Below are 7,090 nucleotides of genomic sequence, written 5' to 3'. Positions count from 1 at the left end.
CGCTCATTGCCTTTGCTGAGCCGCAAAACCTCATCGACGCTATTCGTCGTCTCGTCGGGACGACAAATTTATTACACGCTGCTCGAGGCCACCTTGCCGTCCTTTGGCTCGGTTCAGCCAGTTGACGCTAGTGGGCGTCCGAGGAAAGGTCATCGCTGATGACAGTGGCGACACTCCACCGTGAAAAGGCCCAGACGGTAGGTTTGGCATTACTACATGCAGGAGTGTAAGGACTCGCAGGCGAAACTTACCGAGTGACTACGACGCGCTTGTTGTAATCTCGCTGAGAAAGCGTGCAAGGTAGACGAAATAGAAGAAGCAGAAAGAAAGAAAAGCAAAAGATGTCCCCACACCGGGACTCGAACCCGGGTCTGCTGGGTGAGAGCCAGCTATCCTAACCACCTAGACTATATGGGAAGGCCGAACAATGAAACCGCACTCAAAATAACAAACCCAACGCAAATACACACACGCACAACCACTGCAACCACTGCAACCACGCCCCGAACGCACACTTCATACGCACTCGCCATCCTTCCAAGCGCTCTCACGGATACGACTCCGCTCATTGCCTTTGTTGAGCCGCATAAACTCATCGACGCTATTCATCGTCTGATCGGGACGACGTATCTATTACACGCTGCTTGAAGCCACCTTGCCGTCCTTTGGTTCAGTTCAGCCAGTTGACGCTAGTGGGCGTCCGAGGAAAGGTCATCGCTGATGACAGTGGCGACACTCCACCGTGAAAAGGCCCAGACGGTAGGTTTGACATTACCACATGCAGGAGCGTAGCGACTCGCAGGCGGAACTTACCGAGTGACTGCGACGCGGTTGTTGTAATCTCGCTGAGAAAGCGTGCAAAGTAGACGAAATAAAAGAAGCAGAAAGAAAGAAAAGCAAAAGATGTTCCCACACCGGGACTCGAGCCCGGGTCTGCTGGGTGAGAGCCAGCTATCCTAACCGCCTAGACTATATGGGAAGGCTGAACAATGAAACCGCGCTCAAAATAACAAACCCAACGCAAATACACACACGCACAACCACTGCAACCACTGCAACCATGCCCCGAACGCACGCTTCATACGCACTCGCCATCCTTCCAAGCGCTCTCACGGATACGACCCCGCTCATTGCCTTTGCTGAGCCGCAAAAACCCATCGACGCTATTCGTCGTCTCGTCGGGACGACCTATTTATTACACGCTGCTTGAAGCCACCTTGCCGTCCTTTGGTTCGGTTCAGCCAGTTGACGCTAGTGGGCGTCCGAGGAAAGGTCATCGCTGATGACAGTGGCGACACTCCACCGTGAAAGGCCCAGACGGTAGGTTTGGCATTACTACATGCAGGAGTGTAAGGACTCGCAGGCGAAACTTACCGACTGACTATGACGCGCTTGTTGTAATCTCGCTGAGAAAGCGTGCAAGGTAGACGAAATAGAAGAAGCAGAAAGAAAGAAAAGCAAAAGATGTTCCCACACCGGGACTCGAACCCGGGTCTGCTGGGTGAGAGCCAGCTATCCTAACCGCCTAGACTATATGGGAAGGCTGAACAATGAAACCGCACTCAAAATAACAAACCAAACGCAAATACACACACGCACAACCACTGCAACAACTGCAACCACGCCCCGAACGCACGCTTCATACCTACTCGCATTCCTTCCAAGCCCTCTCACGGATACGACCCCGCTCATCGCCTTTGCTGAGCCGCAAAAACTCATCGACGCTATTCGTCGTCTCGTCGGGACGACATATTTATTACACGCGGCTCGAGGCCACCTTGCCGTCCTTTGACTCGGTTCAGCCAGTTGACGCTAGTGGGCGTCCGAGGAAAGGTCATCGCTGATGACAGTGGCGACACTCCACCGTGAAAAGGCCAAGACGGTAGGTTTGGCATTACTACATGCAGGAGTGTAAGGACTCGCAGGCGAAACTTACCGACTGACTATGACGCGCTTGTTGTAATCTCGCTGAGAAAGCGTGCAAGGTAGACGAAATAGAAAGAGCAGAAAGAAGAAAAAGCAAAGAATGTTCCCACACCGGGACTCGAACCCGGGTCTGCTGGGTGAGAGCCAGCTATCCTAACCGACTAGACTATATGGGAAGGCTGAACAAAGAAACCGCACTCAAAATAACAAACCCAACGCAAATACACACACGCACAACCACTGCAACCACTGCAACCACGCCCCAAACGCACGCTTCATACGCACTCGCCATCCTTCCAAGCGCTCTCACGGATACGACTCCGCTCATTGCCTTTGCTGAGCCGCAAACGCTCATCGACGCTATTCGTCGTCTCGTCGGGACGACATATTTATTACACGCTGCTCGAGGCCACCTTGCCGTCCTTTGACTCGGTTCAGCCAGTTGACGCTAGTGGGCGTCCGAGGAAAGGTAATCGCTGATGACAGTGGCGACACTCCACCGTGAAAAGGCCCAGACGGTAGGTTTGGCATTACTACATGCAGGAGTGTAAGGACTCGCAGGCGAAACTTACCGAGTGACTACGACGCGCTTGTTGTAATCTCGCTGAGAAAGCGTGCAAGGTAGACGAAATAGAAGAAGCAGGAAGAAAGAAAAGCAAAAGATATTCCCACACCGGGACTCGAACCCGGCTCTGCTGGGTGAGAGCCAGCTATCCTACCCACCTAGACTATATGGAGAGGCCGAACAATGAAACCGCACTCCAATTAGCAAACCCAAAGCAAATACACACACGCACAACCACTGCAACCACTGCAACCACACCCCGAACGCACGCTTCATACGTACTCGCCATCCTTCCAAGCGCTCTCACGGAAACGACCCCGCTCATTGCCTTTGCTGATCCGCAAAACCTCATCGACGCTATTCGTCGTCTCGTCGGGACGACATATTTATTACACGCTGCTCGAAACCACCTTGCCGTCCTTTGGCTCGGTTCAGCCGGTTGACGCTAGTGGGCGTCCGAGGAAAGGTCATCGCTGATGACAGTGGCGACACTCCACCGTGAAAAGGCCCAGACGGTAGGTTTGACATTACTACATGCAGGAGTGTAAGGACTCGCAGGCGAAACTTACCGAGTGACTACGACGCGCTTGTTGGAATCTCGCTGAGAAAGCGTGCAAGGTAGACGAAATAGAAGAAGCAGAAAGAAAGAAAAGCAAAAGATGTTCCCACACCGGGACTCGAACCCGGCTCTGCTGGGTGAGAGCCAGCTATCCTAACCGCCTAGACTATATGGGAAGGCCGAACAATGAAACCGCACTCAAAATAACAAACCCAACGCAAATACACACACGCACAACCACTGCAACCACTGCAACCACGCCCCGAACGCACGCTTCATACGTACTCGCCATCCTTCCAAGCGCTCTCACGGAAACGACCCCGCTCATTGCCTTTGCTGAGCCGCAAAACCTCATCGACGCTATTCGTCGTCTCGTCGGGACGACATATTTATTACACGCTGCTCGAGGCCACCTTGCCGTCCTTTGGCTCGGTTCAGCCAGTTGACGCTAGTGGGCGTCCGAGGAAAGGACATCGCTGATGACAGTGGCGACACTCCACCGTGAAAGGCCCAGACGGTAGGTTTGGCATTACTACATGCAGGAGTGTAAGGACTCGCAGGCGAAACTTACCGAGTGACAACGACGCGCTTATTGTAATCTCGCTGAGAAAGCGTGCAAGGTAGACGAAATAGAAGAAGCAGAAAGAAAGAAAAGCTAAAGATGTTCCCACACCGGGACTCGAACCCGGGTCTGCTTGGTGAGAGCCAGCTATCCAAACCGCCTAGACTATATGGGAAGGCTGAACAATGAAACCGCACTCAAAATAACAAACCCAACGCAAATACACACACGCACAACCACTGCAACCACTGCAGCCACGCCCCGAACGCACGCTTCATACGCACTCGCCATCCTTCCAAGCGCTCACGGATACGACCCCGCTCATTGCCTTTGCTGAGCCGCAAAACCTCATCGACGCTATTCGTCGTCTCGTCGGGACGACATATTTATTACACGCTGCTCGAGGCCACCTTGCTGTCCTTTGGCTCGGTTCAGCCAGCTGACGCTAGTGGGCGTCCGAGGAAATGTCATCGCTGATGACAGTGGCGACACTCCACCGTGAAAAGGACCAGACGGTAGGTTTGGCATTACTACATGCAGGAGTGTAAGGACTTCCAGGCGAAACTTACCGAGTAGTTACGACGCGCTTGTTGTAATCTCGCTGAGAAAGCGTGCAAGGTAGACGAAATAGAAGAAGCAGAAAGAATGAAAAGCAAAAGATGTTCCCACACCGGGACTCGAACCCGGGTCTGCTGGGTAAGAGCCAGCTATCCTAACCGCCTAGACTATACGGGAAGGCTGAAGAATGAATCCGTACTCAAAATTACCAAACCCAACGCAAATACACACACGCAGTACTTGATAGTTGTCTCAGCTGTGTTGATCATGATACCGCACCAGTGTGTGCCGTTACAGTTCACTGGAAGCAGTATAATTCGCCCAGTAATACAACTGAACAAGTGCTTTAACTCTTCGTCTGGAATGCTCACATTTCCTCTCTCCACGATACCCCATATCGCTGGGTCAACAGTCATGACTTCCTCTTGTTGACCAAATAGCTTTGCACGAACGTCAGCGACAAGAGACTATTACTGGACCATTATGAAGAGATCGGACGATGGTTGGCGAAGGACGGTATCCCTAGGCGACCTGGATATGTGTCAGTGGGATCCCGCCGCTACAGAGAATGGCAGAATCTGGTGTACGAGGCGACTACCGAGATCGAATCTCTCGGAGAGGTGGAGCTCCCGGCGGAGCCAACTGGCCCCTTGGTGGATCGGCCTTCATATCCAACTCCGCGAAAGATCCTGCAGAGAGATCGACGGGTTGAGATCCAAGCAATGGAGGTTGGATCCACGACGGGGGACGATCCCCAGAGTCGGCCCTTAGATAACGCAGGGTCGATGGACGAAGGATTGCAGAGGGCTAAAGCCGAACAGCCGGATCCCGCTGATCCACAAGTGGATCCAAGCTTTCCACTGGATAAAGTGCCTGGATCCCTATCGAGAGTGGCAACGCTAGTCAAACCTGAACCGTCAGGTTTAGACTCGTTAGAGGACCGGCAGGTGACTTCCCCAGTACCAGGATACCCGACCCCACGAAGACAGAAGGGATGACGGTCGAAGGAGAGTCGCGGTGCCTGGATCCAAGGGTGGATCAGACAAAGACCGAAGATGAACAAGTCTGCTACCGTGAAGGCGGGGATCTACACGCCGAGGATCTGGGAGAAGGTATGGCGGTAATCCCGGAGGTACCACTGACCACCGAGGAGGTCACGATTGATGATATCCAAGTGGATCCAGGGGCGAACGAACCCACTGAAGTGGATCGTCTGCGTCAGAAGATCTGGGAAAGCCGACATCTGCTGATCGGTAAGGGTAATGCGTTACCGCCCGCCGCCCGCGGAGTCAAATGTGACATCGATGTCGGCGACGCGAAACCGATCGCTCAAAGGGTGCGGAAGGTGGCACCTCAGTTCCGAGAAAAACTGTCGGATCTGATTAAGGGCCTGCTGCAAGCCAGGATCATCAGCTTCTCAACGTCCCCGTGGGCGTCGCCGGTGGTAATCATCATCAAGAAGAACGGGGTGGATATACGTCTGTGCATTGATTACCGGCTGGTTAACAGCCTGACTCGATTGATGGTGTATCCGATGCCTCTGATCAATGAGCTGTTGGAAGATTTGGATAAAGCACTCTGGTACTGTTCTCTAGACATGGCCAGTGGTTTCTGGGTGGTTACTATGACGGATCGAGCTCGCGCAATATCCGCATTCATCACACCGTTTGGCCTGTTCGAGTGGACCCGGATGCCGTTTGGGATTGAAGAACGCACCCCAGATCTACCAACGCCTCATCGATAACGCCCTCTATGGGTTCACCCGAATACCGGAGCCCGAAAACGGGTGGATCCGGGGAAGGTGACGCAGAAGTGGATCCATTCGAAGCGGGGGAGCCAGGGGATCCTGAGACCCCATCTGTGTTAGGACGCAGATCTTACATCGACGACATTCTGATCCCGGCGGAATCGTGGGATCAGTTGTGCGAGAGAGTGACGTCCTTACTGGAGGCGTGTACTAAGTGGAATCTCTCTATTAGTGTGGTAAAGAGCTATTGGGGGATGCGCAAGGTGGAGTACTTAGGCCATCGAGTTTCCAAGGAGGGATTGGAGGCGAATCCTAAGGATCTGTTCTTCTTTACCCGTTTTGTCCTTCCCACAGTCGTTACGGCGATGCAATCTTTCTTGGGCAGTTTGAACTACTACAGTCGGTTCATCGAGGATTACGCCCTGTTTGCCGCGGTATTGTACGAATTGAGAGAGGTAGATTTTGCCGCGATGACCACTCCAGCTGTCCAGATGAAAATCCAACAAGCTCTGGCCCAGGAGATGCCGGATCCACGAAGGGATCCAAGTGGTAGGACGCCAGAAGAGGACCTGAAACAGGAGCTGGATCCACCCCGGGACCAGCAGAGAGAGGATCCAGGCTGGATAGAGACGACGGATCAGAACATGGAAAAGGCAGAATCTCGGTGGATCCGAGCTCAACACGCATTCGTGGAACTGAGGAACAGAATCGCGACCACGCCTATTCTCCGTCACTTCGATCCGGAACGTCAACCTACGGTAATAGTTTATGCCAGCGACTGGGCAGTCTCAGCAGTTCTGGTTCAAGAACATGAGGGGATCTGTCATCCAGTCACCTTCGTCAGCCGGACACTGAAGCCGAATGAATTGAACTACGGAGCGGTGGAGAAAGGGATACTCGCGCTCCTGCGCGTGTTGGATCTGAATTACAACCTGCTAGTGGGAAGATCCATCCGGATCCTGACTCGACACTCTACGTTAGCCTGGCTGTTCAAGTCGGCCGGGTTACAAGGACGTTTGGGACAGTGGGCAGCTTTACTCTCGCCTTGGACGCTGGATATTGTGAAATGTTCGAAAGGGGAAGACGAGATCCTGGGAGTCTTGGCCGCGAGCATCACACCTCGAGCTAAGATGGATGAGGCTCTGACTAGGGTCGCTCAATAAGAAAGAGCCC

Source organism: Phytophthora infestans, genomic scaffold (assembly GCF_000142945.1).
Source record: "Phytophthora infestans T30-4 supercont1.68 genomic scaffold, whole genome shotgun sequence".
Taxonomy (NCBI): Eukaryota; Oomycota; class Peronosporomycetes; order Peronosporales; family Peronosporaceae; genus Phytophthora; species Phytophthora infestans.
Note: the sequence above shows the minus strand (reverse complement) of the source record.